Source organism: Microtus oregoni, unplaced genomic scaffold, assembly GCF_018167655.1.
Source record: "Microtus oregoni isolate MIOR12 unplaced genomic scaffold, Mior012 000010F_ref0000083, whole genome shotgun sequence".
NCBI classification, from domain to species: Eukaryota; Metazoa; Chordata; class Mammalia; order Rodentia; family Cricetidae; genus Microtus; species Microtus oregoni.
Genome location: NW_024543069.1, coordinates 55,284,474 through 55,307,443, shown reverse-complemented (window position 1 = coordinate 55,307,443; position 22,970 = coordinate 55,284,474).

Below are 22,970 nucleotides of genomic sequence, written 5' to 3'. Positions count from 1 at the left end.
ACAACATAGGCAAACAAAAGGAAAGGGATGTGGTCTGGCGTTTCATGGAGAAGCCCAAAGGATGAGGGGCTGTGCTCAGTTTCTGACAACAGCGTGATTTATTTAAAAGGAGCCCTTACAACAACTGCGGGCTTCCAATGGCCAGTTGAGCATGTGTTTCTCAGTAGAACCTTACACAAAAAGAAATGAAGTCCTAGCTTGACTGTGGGTAAACATGTCCAGACACATATTATTTTTGGTCCTTGTTTCTTTCTCAATAATGAAAATGGGCCCAGTCTTTTAATTTTATTTAGCATCAGGCCTCACGGTAGATCCAGCGCGTAGTCTACCCCTCTTCCTTATGTAGTGGCTCTATTTTGTGCAGAGTTATCCTGTGTCCAGTTAAAAGCATCCCCTTTCCTACGAGGATACATTTAATTAGGTTTGGGGCTTATGTGACCTAGTCTTGGCCAATGAGATATAAGAATAACCTACTAAGTGGGGTTCTGAAACTGACAGACACCGTGTTTGTAGGGTGACTTTAGATGCCGTGGACTTACATCCATCTTTGCTTCTTGCCTGAAACACAGAGGAGCAGTTGAGGGTGAAACAGCGAACCTGCAGCTCATCTAGGTGCTGGGGCCAAGGCTCAACAGATCATTTCTACTTTCAGAGGATTTGTAGTTCCGTGGACATAAATGTCACACTGCTTCTGATACCCAAAGCTGGGCAGCGAATGGGTGACAAGTGAGACCCAGGACTAATTTGAATGATGAAACAGCAAAATAATCTCAAACTCAAATTATATGAAACTGTCCCACTGACAATGTCAACAACTGTAGCAGCAGGGACACACCTCTCACACTAATTATTGCCGAGGGTGTTATGATCTGAGTACCCTGTCCTTTCAAGGGACAAGCCCCGCCCACTCTCAACTCTCTTTTGTAGTTGAGGCAAGCTGGTCTCCCCCCTCCTCCAGCCTGAACTTTCTCTCTTCACGTCCCTCTTCTGAAGAGGTGGCTGCTGCTTTACTCTCTCCCCTCCTCTCTCCCCCATTCCCTCTCTCTCTCCTCCCCTTCCCCCTTCCCCTTTTCCCTCCGTAACCCACTAAATAAACTCTATATTGAAACTCTTTTTCTGCATCACATATCTGCCTGTCTCTCACCAGCCATGGTCTCCCACCCACCAAGGGGACCCGCTGAGGCCTAGGGTCACCCTCCACGGCCCCTCGTGGAACCGGCCTCCCCTCCCACCTTATCTTTAAAAAGAATAGCAGTGGGAAGCATGGAAACAGAATGGCCACCTCCTCACTTGTGGCCTGGACTGCATGGGGAGAGGAGGGACCTGCAAGCGTGCATTTACTTCTCTGAAGCCTCAGGGGAACTCTGGCTTGTTCAGACCAGGCTGAGCAAAGCTTGGATGTGACAGCAGGGAATAGTAAGCCTTGGCTCTGAAGGACTGTTTGGAGCATGGCTCTATTGCTACCACTTATCAAGGGTACCGAGTACTGGCCCTGATTTGCATTAGCATCTAGCTGGTTGAGTTAAAAGGAATCTCTTTTGGGGACCTTGCTTTTGACTCCAGCAGGGTGCCAAGGTGAAAATTTTTTCTTTCTGAGGCTAGTTTTAGCGACTCAGGCCTTTTTACTATATCAACAGTTAATTTCCTATGGTAGTTGGAACCAAGGTCAAGGGTAAATACAGAATATTAGTAGCCTGTTAAGTCAGAGCAGAAGACCAGTAGATTACATACACTCCCTGAGTTTGCTGTTAGAGCAGCATACTACCTCCTGTATGAGGCTCCTTTCTTATCAGTGACCGCGGTCAATAAAGAAGGTTTGTGGGGACTATTTTTTCATGTAGATTTTGGCTATGAGAACAAGGACTTGACTGAATCCTTTTCACACCATGGCTTCATGGTATCCAGTTGTCCTGCAGGAAAAGTCAGGTTTATACACCTCTGGGATGCTATAGAAGGGAGGAATGCCATGATTTCACAGGATTTTTACAGAATTGACAGTGATTTATCCAAAGGACAGATGTTCCCGCAGCTCTGCAAAAACGGGTTCTCCAGGTGGGGTGGACTATCCCTTCCCGGGGAGAGCCCCGTGGATCTGTCAGCTGTCTGTGGGCTCACCACAGCCACTGCTCCTGTGGTTTTGACAGTTCAGACCAGGGGAAGAAGTGCTTGCATTAGGCTTAGGCATTCCTTGAGCACTTGGCCAGCAGACATGGCGTGCCTGACTTGGAAGCTTGTTTGGTGGTATAGTGAGGGGTCTGAAGAGGTTTTCCTGGCATGTGATTCTCAGAATAAAGGATCAAATGATTTTTTTAAACCATGTAGATAGGTGTTGTGTGTATGGTGTTTTGCCTATGTGTGTGTCTATGTATCACATGTGTGCAGTGCCCACAGAGACCGGAAGAAGTGTTGAACTATCTACAATTATAGATACACACAGTCATGAACTGCCTTATGGTGCTAGTAACTGAAGCTGGGTTTTCTGTAAGAGCAACGAGTACTCTTAACTGATGAATTATCATTCTACCTAACAGCAATCAAAACCTTTTTAGCTTTATTTATTCTATTTCATTTTATGCACATGGGTGTTTTATCTGCATGTATGTATATGCACCATGTATATGCCTAGTGCCTTGGAAATCAGAGGAGGGCACTGGATTCTCTGGACCTGGGGCTATGATGGTTGTGAGGCAACATGGGAGTGCTGGGAACCGAATCCAGATCCTCTGTAAGAGCGGTAACTGCTCTTAACCCCTGACTCATCATTTTAGCCCCAGCAGCAATCAGATCTCACGGACTGTGTGGCCAGGGGAGGAGCATCCAGTACCAACATGGTAGTGTTAGGATTCTGTGGGTCAGGAATCTGGGTAGGGCTCCCTGGGAATAGTTTATTCCTCTCCTGCAATTACAGGGATGGCTCATTGGTTGAACATAGCAAGGATAGTTCAGCTGGGTCTACGGATCCGAGGCTGGGAATCTGACACTTGGCTTTCCCAGTTCTGTCTCTTTTTTTTTTTTTTCTTGTTTAGTGTCATTTATACTCCTGCTGGGTTGGGATGTGCAGCATGGCTTTTCCATTTCTGTTCTGGTGTCAGTTGTAATGGCTAGGCCCTTTGAGCTGGTTGTCACTGCCCTACCACCATGTGTTTGCTTGTGTTTGTGCTCCCTCTCAGTATGACTGTCACAGAGCACCATCTTTCTAAGGTGCTGGCTTCTCTGAGTAGAGCTTGCTGTGGAATATTACTTTAACCATTTTCATTTACATTCATTTATGCTGGGGAACATTTGTTCAATGATAGAAAGTTGTGTTGCATTTGTTTAACTCTGTAAAGTTGTGTTACTTTGCCCATCTAAAATACCTGATTGGTCTAATAAATCGCTGAACGGCCAATAGCAAGGTAGGAGAGAGAAATGGGCAGGATTGGCAGGCAGAGAGAATAAAAGGAAGAAGAGAGAAAAGAGGGGAGGGGCTAGAAAAGGAGGAATATACCAGGGGTCAGCCACCCAGCTATACAGCAAACCTTGGAGTAAGAAGTAAAGAAAGCTATATAGAACAGAGAAAGACACAAGGCCAGATGCAAAAAGTAGATGGGATAATTAGTTAAGAAAAGCTGGCTAGAAATAAGTCTCTGCGCATTTATTTGGGAGCTGGGTGGCAGGCAAAGACTAAAACAAAACAAAAAACAAACAAACAAACAAGCAAAAAACCTCCCAAACTCCCCCCCCCCCCCAAAAAAAAAAAACAAAACAACAACCAACTATAGTAACCCTAGGAGAGTCAATGGAAACTCTAAGCCTCAATGCTCTTTGGTCTTGGAAGAGCTATAAGACCACTGCTTCTGAAAGCTATTGGCCAAGCCACAGCCAGCTCAAGTTCAGGGATTGGACAAGGCACTTCACTGCTTTGATGGGAGAGAAGTAAATAGTTTTGTGGTCACGTTTAATCTGGTGCAGGTGTCTTATTGCTCGGCTCTCTCAGGCATCAACTCCTAGCTGCAACCTCAGCTGGGTCCCACTTAGCCTCCGAAGACCAGTGCTGTGGGTCACTCATCTAGCTCGGAGAATATAAAGGATTCATTGAAATGGCTGAACCGATGCAGGTAGAGAAAGTAAAGGTATAATTTAAATACCCATAAACACGATAACCTACAATGACCTTTCAAGGGGCTCAGGTATTAATGCCTGTCGCCTGTGTGTGCATGGGAAACTCCTGATACCTTTTCCAAATGTGAAACGTCACTGGAAAATGCTCTAACTTGGTCCTTCTACTCCCCCCTCTCCCCAACATCCTGCTCCCATGTCATCTCTTCTTTGGGATTCCTGTTATTTTGGGTTGAATGAGTCACATTTGGCTTAAAAGTCAAAAGAACTCCAAGAATGCTCAATGTCTGCCTTCTACAATATTTGAAGACCCTACACACATATTTAAATGTTTATTTTTCGATATTAAAAGTTTTTTATGTGTGTGGGTGTTTTGCTTGCATGTATGTCTGTGTGCCACATGCATGGTTGTTTCCCCTCAAGGCCAGAAGAGGCATTGGGTCCCCTGGAATTAGAGTTATGGATGCTTGGGAGTTACCATGTGGGTGCTGGGAATCAAACGCAGGTCCTCCGGAAGAGCAGCCATGCTCTTAACCATGGAGCCATCTCTCCAGTCCCCGCACACACAGATTTAGTTTTAAAAATTGCAGTAGTTTACAGAGACTATACGATCAGTATCCACAACCACACTTTTCTAGCATTTACATATCAACATGCTAATCTATTTTATTGAAGGTTTTTAAGTGAAAGAAATAAAGCATTACACGGAAAGTGATTTTTTAATAGAGATTTTTCTCTCCCAAGAGGCAGCCACTATCATGAATTTTGTGAGTAGTATGCTATTTTAAGCAGTGTTTTCATCAACTGTTTTATAGACAGCTCTCTTTCCCCGTCTCTAATTTACTGTTGCAAGTGAAACCTCAAAATTCTCTGCTGCTTCATGATTTGTGATGACCGCCCCCCTCTCTCCGCCGGTTGGGAGATTATTACTGAGGATTCAGTGGAAGATATACATCTGGAAGGAGGCACCTGAGAACACTTCCTCATCTGAACAGAAACTACACATGTCCCTATCTGTCCAGTCCAGGACCCTCACCACAAAGGCTCCCACCTGAGAGTCTGTACGACACAGTTTTGAGGCCGCCACACCTGTGACCTTTGAGCTGTAGGAACAGAAGCTACATTGCTGTGTCAGAGCAATACAAATGCCCTGCCCTGCCCAGCTCTTCATTGTCATCTCACATCCACAGATGCAGACGGCTGCTACGTCGTCTAGTACCTGTAGTGGTTCTCAGCGCCATCAGACACAATGCCCTGCTTCGTATCATTTACAACACTCAACTACCAGACCTCAACTACCAGACTATTTACACTCAGAGGAAGCAAACATCCTAAGTAGGTAAAACCATAGAGAAAAAAAAAATTGTGGTAGCTGCTGGGGGCCAGGAGAGTAGGAAGTGACCACACAGGGAGAACAAGGCTCTCTTGGGAATCCATGTGAGGATCTGGGTTTGAGTAAACTATAAACAATTTCAAATTGGCTTCTTAGGCACTAGGCATTTGAAAGTTGGGTAGCATTTTGCAATTGGAGACAGTCCCCAGCATCATAGAAGGTCTAGAGTCTGCATGTTTCCAGAACATGCTCTGTAGGTGTAGGGATAAAGTTGAGAACTTTGGGCCTGTGGTACAACTTTGTCTCTCTGGTTGCTGCCCTAGTCCTCACCTATCCCATCCCAGTAGCTAATGTCCACCGACTGCCTCTCTATCTGGCTCCGGTAAAAGGGCAGCCTCTGTGAGGCCTGCAAAGTAAACACTAAAATATTAAATGCTTTCCTCATTCTAGAAGACAGAGCCTGGTACATATCTCCCAGGTGGATAGTCTTAGAGTTGTTAGCAGACGTGGGTTTAGGCATGGTGCTACATTTGTTTGTGTTTGGTTTTGAAGGCACTGGCAGCCAAAGCCATAACGCTTCAATATGCCGTTGTCTTGGCTGCCTTTCCTGGGCTGTGGGAGATATGCTGCCGCTAATGCTGTTTGGCGGGAAGTGACTGCATGGCCTTTTAGAAACCACTTTCTCCACTCTTCCTGATTCACTCCCCCTGCTCTTGCCAGCCCTCCCCGGTGTCACTTACAAGACGTCCTTAGGATAGATTGCCTCTAGTGACGTCACTGTTAAATCCACAGACTCCCAGGGAAGAAGCGCCTAGAGACGTGCCCTTGAGAGCTTTGAAAAGGAAAGCGGCAAGAGTGAGAAGCACCAGGGAGGGACAAGGAGGGTTTGGCCAGGGCAGGTCAGAGCATACTCTTAAGAGTTCACGCCTGCACAGCGCATTCCTGGGAAGGGCCATTGCTGCAGGAGCTCAGCAGAGGTACTGCAGGCGCTGCCCTGGGCCCAGAGGCTTTGCGCTCCCATCCTGGGATCAGGCCAAGGAGACTCCGTGTGATGGAGAGCTTCCAAAGTGGAAGGGAGGTGGGGATACGGGACCCCAAGGTTGCCCCAGGGCTGCCTAGGAGAGCATAAGGGAGGAAACTGGAGAAGTTACCCAGAGATCTGTGAGTGATTTCCTCTGTCTGTCAAATCTAATGCTCGTCTCAGCGGCTTTTGCTCCGAGCCCAGCTTTCTGCCTCCCCCGTCAGTTTCTTCAGATGTTTAGGAGGAGCTCCAGGCCAGCCACGTGGCAGCAGACTCATTTGTTTTTATTTAGTTTCTGTGAATGTGAGCTGTTTTGCACATAAAAAGAATCAACTGAACATTAACCACTAACCACCCGAAGCCTTCGTGGATGTGCCGGAAGCCTTCCACGCGCAAGCTCAGTCTTAGCCTATGCGCTCTCATGTTCCGTGGGAGCAGATGGGTTTCAGCCACATTCTCGTGGATCACACACGCCTTTCATGCCCTTTGATGAGGACACATCCCGTGTATCCTAGGTATACTCCTATTGCATGTTGTCTGAGGGACCCCCACTTCTTTCTTATCGATATTGTTTTTCTAATAAAACAACACTTTTTTTTATCATGATTTTAGTATATATTCTTCCTAAATGGAATTTCCATGCTAAAGGTCTGACCTCTTTTGCTCTATTCACTAGTTCTTAGGTTTTTTCCAGAAAGATGCCTCCAATATTGCTCTCAGCAAACTGGAACTCTTGTTGTCATCAGATTATTCATTGAGATCAGGTATTTCCTGGTCATCTAGCATGAGCAAGCATAGTGTCAGAAGCCAAGAAAGTAGTGACACACCAGACATGGATCCTGAGACTCGCCTCGTACCATTCCCAGCTTTCAAGGCAGCTTCTCCAAATAAAGTTCCTTGTTCACCTGGGGAGGGTACCTAATAAAAATATAAATTCCAGAGACCTTAGTCGAGAGTTTCCTGGACCAGAATCCCCAAATGCAGAGCTCACAAGCATGTATTTCCAGCACCATTTCCTGAACGCACACTGTGATCTGACCACCATTAGGCAATGGTCACTCTGAGACCCCTTCATTTCAACAGGAGTCAGGGTGATGAGGAGGAACCTGGCTTTATGGGCCTTCTGCTGCAAGGGAACGCCAGAACCACATAAAGCTTGCCGCTAGAATGGCAGGACCCAGACAAAACCACCATGTTCAGGGCAGGCTGCAAATAACAAACATATGGGTGGATTGGGTTTTGCTTCAGCTAATCTGATCCTCCTGGAGGCGGAGCACCCTGGGCTCCAGAACAGGGTAAGAACTTACTCTGGCATTAAGAGCACTGGTCCAAATTAGTTGAGTGAAGCTGAGCAGCTCTGGGGAGGGGGAACACGTGGCTTGCTCAGGGAGGGAGCTGTGTGTGAGGCACACATGCCCACCCATTCTCTTCCTGCCATGCAACCAGACTGTAACAAGTTACAACAGGAAAGGAGGCGGGATGGAAAGGAAAGGGATGAGGAAGTGTGCTCACCAAGATGGGGACCTGTGTAGGCTCCCCTCTCCCCATGAAGGAGAACTGGTTCTGCTCTGTGGGAGTGGCTTGAACACACCACGAGCAGATGGGCGGCGCTAACTGCCAACCGTGGCCTCAGGACAAAGGAGACACAAACCCACAAGTGTCAGATGAATGGCCCCAGGAATTCTGTCAGGCATGTGATAGCCAGTGGTCCAGACTGGGGTGTGCTTAGTTGCTATGGCTCGAACTGGTCCTCAGAGGCTGCATCATGAGGGACTCACGGCTTTATTCTCGCACACCCTGCATCTCTGGGCTCTTCAATTGGCCAGATGCACACCTTTGGGATTGCTGCTACTGTGAGGTAACCTTGGGCTCTCAGTGGGCTCAGCTTATATTTATTTCTATATCTGAACATTTGGGGAAGGCAGAATGGCATAACCTTGTACACCAAATCCGAAGAAAGCAACTATGTTGTTGCATTGCTCTCAGTGACACCAATGCCTCCTCTGTGTGGCTCACAGCGAGCCAAGTTTCTGACTTCACCCAGGAAGGCATCAGGACAGCAAACTCTCTAGTCCACACCTAAGTCACCACACGCAATACCGTTCCAGCGAGGAAATTCACGTGCGTGGTTAACTTTCTTAGTTCGGGAAAGTGAACATCAATCATTTTTTTTCCTTCTAGCCTGACCCCCTGGTGCCTGATCATTTAAGAGCAGAACAGCTGACCTAGTAGAGGCCACAGTCTTCAAATAGCAAAGTGGCTCTGGGGAGGGCACAGAGGTGAAGTCCTTAGGCTTCTGCTCCCGAAGTGCAATCCCCAAGGGCTTTAATTTGCTTCCTCCATCCAATCAAGGGCATATTGTGCTTTCTACCTACTGGGAGTTCTGGGGGGGGGGGGGTTAATTTAGCTCCGCGAGGACCATGCCAGTTCAGAAGGAAGTATCTTTGACCTCATTTATATGAGCTCAAACTGTTTACCATCTGTGCCCCAAAACAGAGGGGGGTGTGCCCATGTGCATGTGTGTGCAAGTGCACAGACGTGTTTCCTCAAAGGACACAATGGTAAGATTTGGTTAAGGAGCAAAAAACTGAAATAGAAACAACTTGGGAAGAGTTTCTATTGATCAGCAGCAAAGCTGCATTTGGTGTCTGTCTTAAATGGAATCATTAATCACAAAGAATCAAAAGACAATCGAGATGAGGGCAAACACTTCCCACCCTGAAGTCTTCCACAGCAACACAGTTTCTCACGCAGAAAAATCTGTTTTCGTTTTGACTGAAACCCGCCCCTTGTGCCGTGAGTGCCTCTATATTTGTAAGTCGCTTCGCAGTTGACAAAGCATCTTGCAATTTTTTTCATCTGCTTCTTCTGTTCACAGGGGTGGACTGACTTCACCCAAGACCGCACAGCAAGATACAAACAAGCTGGGTTGAGGCTCAGAGGGATCCACATGCAGTTCAGGTTGGATGCCTTTCTGAGGACCAAGGGTGTCACCATGTGGAGGGCTATTGAACTCAAATCAGGAAGGGGGGATTTTTTTTTTTAAATGTCAAGCTTGTCATAGACTCTAGGGAAAGTCCCAGTCTTAGTGTTTCTCTTTGACTGGAATGTGTAACATGAACCTCAGAATTAGCAAGTACAAATGGTCAAGAGGCTTTTGTATCCCATGGACAATGGGGATGTGCAGATATTGAAGCAACAGAAGGGAGTCCTGGTATAGTGTATTTTTTTCTTTCTTCCCCATCATGTTGGACATCAAAACCAGGGCCTTGTGCACGCCAGGAGTGTGCTCTATCTCTGGACTGCATCCTCAGGCATGGCACAATGCTTAGATGAAATCATTTACCTAACTCGTTATCCTCATGAGCAGTTGTGTCTATCCCCTCAAAGATGGGCCATATCCCCAATTCCTCTTACCTGTTCAGTCAGTTGAGTAAACCCAGGTCAATGCCAAAAGCCAAGAATCAGCAAGTTTGCTTTGGCATGGACAGCCGTGGCTTTTCAGAGTTACTGCCATGTCTGGGACACTTGGGTCATCCTCATAATTCTAGAAGCTAATTATATTAATATTCATGGGGAGCAAGAGCCTTTATAAAGTGGATTCTGTGCTTCATTGTTTCAGGGCACTTTAATATTAAATGAATAAGTAATGTGAATTACATCTAAATGAAACAAGCTAGTCAGCATCTGTTCTTTTTAAGTCAACAACTTGGGCTTTTTAAAAACATGTATTTTTAAAGGCTACAGACATATTCCTTTCTTTCCATGCTTCAATCGGGAATGTAATGTTAATTTACCATTATCTGAGCTCCATTAGGGGTGCTTGCCTTATGTGTGGTCCGTTCTGGAAATAGGTGAGCAGTTAGCAGTGCTAAAGCATTGCTCGGGGGCAAACTTGCCATTTCTTCATTCTTCTCGTAAATAATTATGCATTTGTGCCTGTCATCTTCACCATATTTTCCTGAAGCTCTTTGTGCAGTGCTGAGATGAGTGATTAAAATGGAGCAAAGAGTGACATCTTTTTTCTCCTCCCCTGTCTGCCTTCACCACTGTGCACCTCAGAGGCAACTAACCATACAGGGCGGAGAGCACTTGACTGTACCGGGTGTGAGCTGAACGCCGCAGCGTCGACTTCCCCACTGTTACCACTGACAGTGTGAGCCTCCGCGAGAGGAGCAGCCCCCTTCACGCACAATCAGCGCCAGCTGTAGTCCAATTAAACTCAACAGTGAACAGGTGTTCGCAGTAATGACTCCCACACAAAAGCACACTTTCATTTAATACCCTTTACATCTGATGCACGACAGCCCCAGTGAAAGAGGGTGCAGCATAGGAGATGGGATTCAGTGGAGGGGAAACGGCAACCCCCCAAACTCCTTCACAATCAGCAGCAGAAGCCCCAATTAGCTCAACATTTCACAGGTGTCCGGAGGAGTTTGATGCAGAACCTAGGCAAATCAATCATCCCTTAAGAACTTGTCTGAAACCATTTTCAAAACTTTTTCATATCCAAGGAACTCGTGTTACCAACCCGTGGCTGTTACTGCCACTACTAAACGGCTTTCAGGGGTCTACCCTGCCAGACATAATTGGGCAGAAATATTAATGAAACTCACTGAGATTTCCCAAATATGCAGCTCCCACTGCATTTCTCCACTTCCTTTGACATCCGGGGCAGGTGCTCCATTTCAGATCAAGAAACTTAGCACTTGCCGTGGGCAGATGCCCAAACTGCCACCACTAAACAATGAGTGCCATCAGGACCTTGCTATCAAAGGGAGTCATTGGCAGAGCCCTCGTACCACGGGTCAGCAACACCACTTTAGGGCGAGGTCCCAAGTCAGGACTCAGAGTCCACTTCAGCAGGTCTTCCCTGGGTGGGTAATGGTGACTGATTTTCAGGGGACTTGGATGAATGTGTAGACGGCTTTCTGTCCCCAGTGTCTCCCATATCAATGGTGCTACCAGAACTGAGCTCTTTTGGCTTCATATTACAAGGCCTGGCCCTGTTGAGGGATGCTGAAGGGGGGGGGGTGCAAGCACTGTGAAGAAAGAACTTCACAGCGCATGCAGCAAACACCCGTTTTTCTTCCCTTTTTTCTTCCTATCAGAAACAACTTGATCCCTCATGCCAGAAGGAAACCTGTGTCAGCCCAGTTCCAGATGTGGAGCAGATGCTGGTATGGATATCAACTGGTATCACCATGCTAGAAAACTAGTGGCTTTTCAAATCTGAAGCAGGATTCACACACAGTTGAACAACTGTGTTCCCAGTGACAGTCCCAGTCAGAGTAAGGTGCCTCCTGGGATTGCTGCCTTGTGTAGTACCCACTGTGAGGGGCCCTGATACTAAGCAGTGGACTCGAGCAACTGGAATGGATCATCACTCTCATGGCTAGGCTGCACAGAACTGCAACTTTGCTAGCAGGATCTGCAGCACCAGGGTGTCCATGCTTCGATGCTGCCACTCACAAGGCAGGGAAATGGGTACCTCTGGCCAACATCCAGCCAGGAACCGAAGCCTCAGTATAACCGTCTCCAAGGTGGATGGTGTTAGCTCTACGTGGAGCAAATCTTCACCCTCCAGTTGAGCTTTCAGAAATTCCAGCCCTAGCTAGCACCTAATTCTGCTTCATGAAAGACATTGACTTGAAACTTGTCAAAGAACCGAGAGGAAGTGGCTGAGTGCTTGGGACTAGATGAGGCACCTACATTACTCCCCGCATCCCCGAGGATCAGGAAGCATCATGGAAGCGGGTGGAAAGGATGTAAGAGCCAGAGGCTGGGCAAGAGAGTTGTTAAGTGCCATCTTCTGGACATGACAAAGCAGTTGCCTCATGAATTCACAGTCTCTGTGGTCACCTGCACAAGACCTGTGTAAGAGCAGACCCGCCAACAGTCCCCATGGATCTGGGAGGAGCTATGAGGGGCAGTCATTTTTTGGAGTATGTATGGAGTATTTGCAGTCCGCCGTGGTCCAGCAGATGGCTGCCCCCATCCATGTGTGTACAGGTAGCCTTAACTGGGCTCAGCGGGCTTTATATATATGAGAAAAGAAGTGGATATCAAGTTAAGAGGGGAATGTGTTGGGGAGTAGGAGTAGTAAAATGAGAGATTGACATGATCAAATACATTCCATACATGTATGAAATTCTCAAAGAACAAATAAAATATTCTATGCAAAAAGAGAACCTTGAAAGCATAAATATAGCTTAGCATGCTTTTCCCCATCTCTGTAGATATATTTTTCCTTTTAGATATATTCTTATAGTTGAAACTAAAATTAAAAATTTGAATTCTTTAAATAAAAACAACATGAAAAACCATCCATTATAAGCAGAGTCAGGTAAGATGTACCGCTGACCCATAGAAAAGGTGAGATAGTAAGTATGTGTTATCTTTAGTACTGTGGAAATCAGCTACGCGACAATGGATAATATATAATGTTTATATATGTGTACTCAAAGACAGGTACAAGAATTCCCATAGCAACATTCTTCATAATATCAAAGTAGGAATCAGCTCAGATGTCCACCAACAGCGTGCAGTCGTGGCCTGTTCACACAGTGTAGGACTGTAAGACACGTAGTGGCAACTATGTGACTCAGAATGCATAGAGTCCTAACGCAGACTAAACTAGCCTGTCACCATATTTGAAGTTAGGGTAGCGGGGACTCTTGTGCGGATGGAAGCGGACATGGGGAAGTCATGGGATGTTACTCGGCAAACCTGTTTCTTTGTCTAGAAACTGGTTTCTTGGCTGTTTTTCTGTTTTAAATATGTATGTGTATGTCTTATATGAGCGAAAGTTTTATAAAAGCCACTAAACCTTTTCAGTGGGCTGATTGCTTCAGTGTTGGACAAGAACGGATGTGAAGGTAAAGGGACCACAGTACTGCTGCTCTTAGCATCTTTGTACAGAGTGTTGTGATGACAGACAGTCTTCACAAGATGTTCCAGGATAGCGCTGTGGTTAATTTCTCATGGAAGAGATAGCACCAAAGCTCCGAAAGGCAAAGTGAGTTTGAGAAGTCGAGCTTTTGCTTATTGTCCAGAGTTGGACAAGGCACCTCTTCTTCCTTGTTGGTTGGTTGTGTCTGGGGCTGAGGGTGAGGACTGTCTGATGTGGCTGCTTATTCCTAGCTCTCCATACTCTACCCCCATCCCCACCGTCTCATGACATCGCCAATTAATGTGGAGAACTCAGTTAAACAGTTGCTTCTCCAGATAGACCAGCGTCTAACTAACTCACTTGTTTCAAAGGAATGATTCCCAGTAAAAAAAAGCCTTCAGGAACTCCCGTGTTTTCAAGTCTCCACCTCTCATGCTCTTGAATTCTCTGCTAGTGACCTTTCCCTGATCCATCCACTCTCTAGTTCTTACTGAAACCAGAGGTTGTCCCTGAGTTTGGTATCCTTTCTTGACTTTGACTGGGATTCATCCTTCCGTATGCTCTCGGTGCCAGCAGCTCTTGGCTATGACCTCGAGTGGGAGGATTGCTGGCGTCTTAACAGGTCTGCCTTGGTTCCAGCAAAAGACAGCTCCCCTCTCTCAGTCAAAGACCTACAACTGTTCGATCTCTCTTACCAAGATCACCAAATAAACTCTTCATTTCATTCTTGGGTGATGCCAGTTGGAGCAGGTTGAGATGAGAACTCGTTCCCTGCCCTCTCCTTCTGTGATCAGTGTCTAGATGATTTGATTAGGGAGGTGGACAAGACCAAACACATGCGAAAGCACTTTAGAGACTCCAATCTCCTTGTCAGGCAGAGTGTGGATCTGGAAGGAGCTCTATTGATGGAGCTCCATTGATGAGTCTCAAAAGGGAATGTCAATCAGAAAGGATGCTGATGAGCATGGACTCAGCCCTGTTCCCCTAAGCTGGACGAGCATCCCCAAGGCTGTAGCATCACCAGCCCCCAGTTGCCGGATGCCATTCAGCTTTCAAATCCAGCTGAACAAGCCACGCTTGGACTCCAGACTCATCAGGGAGCTTTTATATTATAATTTCATCCTCTTAGCAAATTTTCTTCAGAGAGGAAAAAAGAAGTCTGAATAGAATAATTGAGCGTTTGATCTCCTCGACAGTTTGTACCACTCGTCAATAGAGCTATCGACATTTTGGTGAATTTGGGTATTTTGTGGGTTTGGTTTACACAGGGCAGCTTTCCTAAGTCAGACAAATCCTGGAACACTAATAAGATTGAATTTTTGGATCTGTAAGTCTTTTGGCCAGACCGTGAACTGTGAAAAATTCATTAAGATAATGCCACTTTGGAAGGCCTCTTGGTGGACGGCCAGCCAGCCATTTCCTGACAATATTACATGGCTTTGGGCCCACTTTTGGAATCCTGATGGTACCTAACAGGACTGAAAGGGAGAAGGAAGATGCTCGAGAGAGGAGGGAGTAGAAGGGAAACACATTAAAACTGGTTCTCACTGAGTCCACAGATAAAATCTGTGGTGTGCTAAAAAAAAAATGATGAAATCTTTGTGCTTGTAAAGTGGGGTGGGCACCCTTCTGGGGGCAAATGGCAATGCTGTGGGGGGAGGGGAAGAGAAGGGTAAAACTCACCTCTGGATTCGGGAAGACTGAGTTATCCCCCAAACTTGGGGATCTGGAGACACTAACGCAAGTGATGAGGTGAGGACTCACAGCTCCCCATATGTCTGAGGGGAGCCATGCGGGTGGTCAGGGACTGTACGTCCCAGCCACTCCACACATCAGTGGGGCCACGTGACAAATTCTTGCTCATGGAATGCGGGAAGGATGCTGTCAGTTCTGGGTCCAAGAATTAAGAAGCGATCTTTCCCCCATCTGCCGGCTGAGTGCAGAACATGTAGTGGTCCTGAAGGAGGGTGGGACAACACGATGGGACGGCAGGCTGTCCAACCTACCAGCCACACTCCCAGCAACTTCATGTAGTGGTCCTGAAGGAGGGTGGGACGGCATGCTGAGACGACGACAGGCTGTCCAACCTACCAGCCACACTCCCAGCAACTTCATGCTAATGGGCATTTGTAAAGCACTAAACCATCGAGGTCTGAGCTCGCTTAGATACAGCAGTATAGCAAATAGTATTTCTCGAATACAGCAATTTAAATATTTCCACGTGAAAGTCAACAGTTTTCTGATAGCATGCCTTATGTGTGTGTGTGTGTGTGTGTGTGTGTGTGCGCACGCATGTATGTACACATGATTCCAGGGGTCAATGTACACTATTTTTCCTCCAAGGTACCAATCTACCTTGTTCAATCACTGAGTCTCTCAAGGCTCTGGAGTCCGCTGAGAGAGCTGGTCTGGCTCACAGGCACATGGGCTCTAGGGATCTACCTGCCTCTACCTGCTCAGTGCTGGGGTTATGGGTATCCATCTCCAAGCTGGGTTTGGATCAAACTCAGGTCCTGGTGAATTTACTGACTGCGATGTCTTCCCAGGTGCCCAGTACACCCCTTCATGTATGTGTGTTTGCCTCTCCTTTCCCTGTCTCTTTCTCATCCCTCTGTCTGTCTCCCGCTCCAACCTCCTTCCCTACTCATTGCTTTATCCCAGCCCCCACCTCCAAAAGGCATTTTCTGGGAGCCAACCAGCCAACGCAGGCAGAGAGACCAGCATGTCAGCAAAGCAGCTTTAGTTCTTCTCCTTCAAATCTGATCCCCCATTCATTCCCCAGCTCTGTAGCAGACAACCTGTTCTGCCCTCCTACATTTCTTCCCCCACTCCCAGGAGACCCTGGTGGAAAACCATGATTTCTGTCCTCCCATGGAGTCCCTCAGTCTTCCTGTGCCCCCCAGTCCTCCTCTAGACCATTCCTATTTCTAAGTGTCAACTCCCAATACCAAAAAACAAGAATTTTATGTGGAACCTCCAGTGGCCACACATATCAGGATGTCAGAAGAACTTCACACCAGGAAACACACAGCCACTACACTCCCCTAAGAACCAGAAAGGGCAGCAGAAAACCAAGGAACAAAATACCCACCCAACAAAGACAAGGAGTCAAAAGCAGGGTTAGGAGTCAACAAACACTGCTCATTGAATCCTATCAATATCAATGGACTTAATTTCCCATCATAAAGACACAGGCGATCAGAATGGATGTGAAAACAGGGTTCATCCTCCTGCTGTATCCAAGAAGCACACCTTATATCAAAGATAGATAGCATATCAGGGTAAAAGTATAAAAAAAGATATTCCAAGAGAATGGACCTAAGAAGCAAACTGGTGTAGCCATTTTAATATCTGACAAAATAGATTCTTGACCAAAACTCATCAGAAGAGATAGGGAAGGAGACTGCACTGACACAGAGTATAGCAAGTTGGCAAGAAAAGCATCATCTATCCCAGTCCATCTGGTGCAGTCATGCAGTAAGGATACCACCAAAGTCCAACTTGGTGAACGAGTGAGTTTTAGTAGGATTGCTCATCAAAGAAAAAATCTACCAAGAGGACATTGCAATTCTTAACATCTATACACCAAACACAAAGGCACTCAAGTTCCTATAAGAAGCATCACTGCAGCTTAAATCACATATTGACCTTCACACACTGATAGTGGGAGACTTCAATACTCCACTCTCACCAATAGACAGATCATTCAGACAAAATTAAACAGAAAACTGTCAAAGCTAAATGACATCATAAACCAGATGGACGTAACATATATTTACAGAACATTTCACCCAAACACAAAGAAATATACCTTCTTCTCAGCATCTCATGGAACGTTCCTCCAAAATTGACCGTATATTCTGACACAGAACAAATCTCAACAGATACAAGAAAATAGGAATAATACTCTGCATCCTATCTGGCCACCGGTTAAAACTTGCTATTAACAATAACAGAAACAACAGAAAGTTTACAGATGCATAGAAACCAAACAATGTACTGCTAGATGAAACAATGCATTACGATAGAAATTAAGAAAGACTACAAAGTCTTTCTAGAATTAAATGAAAATAAATACACAGCATACTCAAACTCATGGGTCACAATGAAGGTGGTTCTGAGAGGCAAGTTCATAGCACTGAGTGCCTGCATAAAAAATTGCATAGATCTTAGGCTAGCAACTTGGCAGCCTGTAGAAGAAGCGGCGGGCTGCTTCCCGCCTCCCAGCTCCCCACCACCGGCTAGCTTTACCCAAAATAATTACATGGACACTGCATTCTTTTAAATACTGCTTGGCCCATTACTTCCAGCCTCTTATTGGCCAATTCTCGCATCTTGATTAGCCCATTTCTATTAATGTGTATAGCACCACGAGGTGGTGGCTTACCAGGAAGGATCTTAAGCTGCATCCATCTTGGAGAGGAGAGCTATAGCGTTTGCCTCACTACCTTCTTCCTCCCAGCATTCAGTTCTGTTTACTCCGCCTACCTAATTTTCTGTCCTATCAAAGGGCCAAGGCAGTTTCTTTATTAACCAATGAAAGTAACACATAGACAGATGACCCTCCTCCATCAGCAGCACACCTAGATAGATCTAGAATAGAAAGACGAAATAAGATCCATAACAAGTAGATATATCAAAGCAATGATCAAATTCAGGGTTAAGTCCAGATAAGATAAGCAATTTAAACAGACCTATAAACCCTAGTGAAACAGAAGCAGTAATTGAAAGTCTCCCAGCCCCCTCTCCACCCCCCACAAAAGCCCAAGACCAGATAGTTTTAGCTCAGAATGCTACCAAATGCTCAAAGAAGAGTTTCTCAAATTATTCCACAAAATAGAAACAGAATGAGCATTCCCAAATTTGTTTTGTGATTCCATTGTTACTCTGAATGATCCCCAAACCACATAAAGACCAACAAAGAAAGAGAATTACCTTAAAAGATACATACATGGATCTAATCTACATGGGAAGTAGAAAAAGGCAAGATCTCCTGAGTAAATTTGGAGCATGGGGATTATGGGAAAGGGTAGAAGGGGAGGGGGGAGGAAGGTAGGGGAGTGGAGATAAAAATAAAAACAATTAAAAATTTAAAAAATGAAACCATGAAATTTGCAGGTAAATTGACAGGCATAGAAAAAAATATCATCCTGAATGAGGTATCCCAGACCCAGAAAGACAAACATGATATATATTTGTTTGTATGTGGATATTAGCTATTAAGCAAGCTATAGTCTGTAGAACTAGAGGTTAAGCAAAGAGTAAGGGACTGGGTGGGGACATGTAGATCTCATATGGAAAGTGAAATTGAAAAGATAGTTTTGGATGGATGGAGGTGGCAGTGGTGGTAGCTGGAACAGGAGGATCAAGTTGGGAGAGGGAGAGAAGAAGGGAATAAGGGAGGAAATAGGGGGTGAGACAGCTAAAATTAAGGGCCATCTAGTGGTAATATGGAAGCCTAATACAGCAGAAGCTTCATAAAACATATGCATATATAAAGGTAATTGAAATGAAACAATGGAGGAGACAGAGCCCCAACTGGCCATCTCTCATCACCAAATGCAGTTTCTAGTATCAGGATTGGGTTACATCTAATGGAGTTGTTGGCCAAGGGGGTCCCATGGGAATCCCTAAACAATCTAGGCTGCTCTCCACAAACTGACAGCAAGGACCTATTGCCGAAGACAACCCTACACAACTCATCAAGCAAGGAGATGTTGAGCTGGTGCCTACATAGAGCCTTCACTCCTGTGTTTCAGTGTCTTTGATACAGGAAGATGCTCCATGCTCGAAAGGGGAGAAACATAAACACCAGCCCAGTCACGAACCCTCTGAATCACAATGGTGTCCTGCCTTCAAGGTATGCTAGTGTCATGGTGGCATAAAGCTTGTAGGAGTAGCCAACCAATATCTGATTTGACTTAAGGCCAATTTCACTAGGTTGCACCCATTCCTGACACTGCTTGGGTGATTAAGAATCTGAGACTAGGCTGGGCGGTGGTGGCTCATGCCTTTAATCCCAGCACTAGGGAGGCAGAGGCAGGCAGATCTCTGTGAGTTCGAGGCCAGCCTGGTCTACAATAGCTAGTTCCAGGACAGGAACCAAAAAGCTACAGAGAAACCCTGTCTCGAAAAAAAAAAAAAAGAATCTGAGACTAGATAGCCCAAGGACCTAGGGTGAAACTACTGTTCTACTAGAAGAACGTAGCAATAAAATGACTCCAAATGATATTCTGCTATACTCATAGATTAGTGCCTTATCCAGTCATCGTTGGAGAATCTTCCCCCTGCATCAGATGGGAACAGACACAGAGATCCAAAGTTAGACATCATGAAGAGAGTAAGAGAACTTGAAACATACAGCTCTAAATGGTATGTCTCATCAAATCCCTCTCCTCAGGGCTCAGAGAACCTCACAGGAGAGGAGGCAGAAAAAGTGAAAGAGCCAGTGAGGATGGAGGACACCAGGAAAGCAAGGGCCTCTGAATCAACAAAATGAACACACATATGAACTCACAGAGATGGAGGTGGTACACACAGGACCTGCATGGGTCTGCACCAGACAAGGTCCTAGAGCTGCGAGTAGGAGACACATGCCCTCATCCTAACCCAGAAACAATCTCAAATTAATAACCACTTGCAAATGAAAGATTAGTTTCTCCAAGGGATTCTCACTGGGGAAATAAACTGCTCTTATGCGTGGGCTGCATGTTCAGCAGTAGATGGCCACTAGAAAGTGAGCTCAGTGGAGCTTGGAGGTTCCTTGTCTCGTAATGTCATTAAAATGATATTTAAAAGTGATCTTATTATTTTAAATTTTTATTTTATTTATATGTCATTTTCTTTTCTCTTTTTATCCTTTGTGTATATATTAGGGCTTCCAGTCTAGTGCTTCTATGGGATTCCTGAGTGTGTGAATGAGTGAGTCTCTGCTTCTTGTGCCTTCTCTAGGACTCTTTTCTTTCTGTTTGTTTTGTCCTATTCCAATACATTGGTTTTTGTTTTAATTTATTATATTTTATTATCATCCTTTAGAACCCTGTTTGTTTTCTAGTGAGAAAGGGGGTGGATTTAGATGTGAGGGAATATGGGAAGAAACTGGAAGGGGAAAAGGGAGGGGAAGCATAATAGGACATATTATGTAATGAAAAGGTTTATTTTCAACCAAAGGGGGAAAAACACTTATTTTAACATGAAGGTTTTGTTTAACATGAAACTCACTGGGAGAGGAGGTGGTCAGTATGTATTGGATTCTAGGTTCTGTCTGTAATACCAAAACATTTTTTTTCGTTATAAAATTAAGGATTGCATTTCTCAAAAGAGGTTGATTTTTATGTAGGACAAAAGATGGGGGTCTTCTTTTACGCACCCTCATTGAATATTAGGTTACTGTGCTTGTGTAGGTCTAGAGCAGGGCTTCTATTCTAGATTAACAGTCAGTGCATCTGTGTTTGTTCCAGGGCCATGCTGTTTTTATTGCTGTGGCTTAATTAATTGAAATCAGGTATGTTGTCACCCCTGCCATTATTATTTTTGCTGAGGATTGCTTAAGCTATCCTGAGTCTTTTGTGTTTCCATGTGGATTTAAAGATTACTTTTCTAGTTTTCTGAAGAATGATGTTATAATTTTTCAGGAATGTTGAATTGAATTTGTAGACTGCTTTTGGCAGTATGACCATTTTTATAATATTAATTTTCCAATCCATGAGTATGGGAGGTCTTTGAAATCTCTTGACATTGTCTTCTATTTATTTCTTCAGTGTCAAACAATAACTTTTAAAACCCAGAATTCTAACACAATGCAATTCAAAGATACACTAATTTGATACTTACATGCTAAGGAATGATGACCATAGGAAAATATTAAGTCTTTATTTTCTGTAATTAAACCATTGTGCTTCACTAAGAGCAAGAAACTGCATGTGTTCAGTAAAACCACACAGTGTTTGGTGGACAGTTGTCTTGAACTTCAAGGAGGTGTTTCAGGCAGAACTCTTTGGCATTGCATGGTACCGTGAAATACTCCGTGCAAAGTGTGCATGTTACTTGCTTAGAATGAAGGCTGCAGAGAGACAGTGTGATGCAACACTTGGTCGCATGCCGCCAGGAACATTTTGGATTCATTATCTGCTTGACTTTGAATTAAATCTTTGTTGTTGCATACCCTAAAACTTTTAAATTCTTCTTTCTTCTTTTTTTGTGCAGCTCTCACATTCAGTATGTGATCCCATGGAGGTTACAATCAATAGTTTAAGACGGTCTCCATGGCCAGAAGATGCTGAAAGATGCTATGGAAGCTGCTGGGGAAGATACCAACAGTCTTATTCAGCTCTACTATTTCCTACCAGTCAAGGTATGCCCCCTGGTACAATAGAGGCACAACTCTTATGGGGCAACCAAGCACTTCCTTAGAGGATTTAAGATTCATTTCACAGGCAGGGGATTCACGTCTGGCTCTGTAAACCCGTTCAAAAGCCTGTGGCTGGAACAGTCATAGTTTTTAGTGGAGAAGATAATTGCTTTTGTTTTGGACAAGTGGACATGTCATTCCTGTCAAATTACTTTCAAAATGTTTATGTTTGCGCACTTAGAGCAGTTCTACTTTTGGCTCTGGTCAGAAAGACATCTTTCTGCCATGGGCTGTGGAAACAACTGGATGTTTGTCAATGCTGAGAACAAGTAGCTATCAAGTGCTCAGACCTAAATGCTCATCTCTATCACACCTTTGACGTGCAGAAAGTATCACAAAAGAGAGGGAAGAGAAAACGTAAGAGCTGGAGGAAGGGGAGGAGAGTTGTGGAAGACTGTCTTTGCAGAACATCAACACTGCAACCATGAACTCACAGCATCTGTAATCACGTGGGATCCTAAGGTCGGCCTCTTCAACATATCATCATGAATAGAGGAGGGGATAAGTAAAACCCCACCTGTAATATGAGGGCCTGCTTGTTGGGGTTTCAGTCCTGCCCAGTTCCCACAGCCGGCAAGCCCCAAAGAAATTCACACAGAGGTCTCCATAAGATATAATCTGATTGGCCCATTAGCTCAGGCTTCTTATTAACTCTTGTAACTTATATTAACACATTATTCTTATCTATGTTAGCCACATGGCTCAGTACCTTTTTCATCAGGGCAGGTCATATTCTGCTTCTTTGGTGTCTGGACAGGACTAGGGAGGAATGGGCATCCTTCTTCCCAGAATTCTCCTGTTCTCATTGATCCGCCTCTACTTCCTATCTGATTATCCTGCCTGTACTTCCTGCTTGGCTACTGGCCAATCAGCATTTATTTAAAACGTAATTGACAGAATATAGACAATTCTGCCACACCACCCACCTACCCCCAAGGATTATAGACAGCTAACAGTTACGAGGGTTTGGGTCCCATGACGCAACACTTCTCCCTGAGGAGCTATTAGCAACTGTTACTAGGGCAGGAGGCAGCATTTTCTTCAGTGAGTATCCCATGTTCCTACAGATAACCTCTCGTTCACACTCACGCTAGCACTCTAATGACCTCGTTAGGTCACATACTTTGTCTGCACACATACAAAGGCATGGAAGTCAAAGGGTTGGGAAGAGGAAGGGGATCAGAAGAGTATGAAAAAGAAAGAGTATATATACATG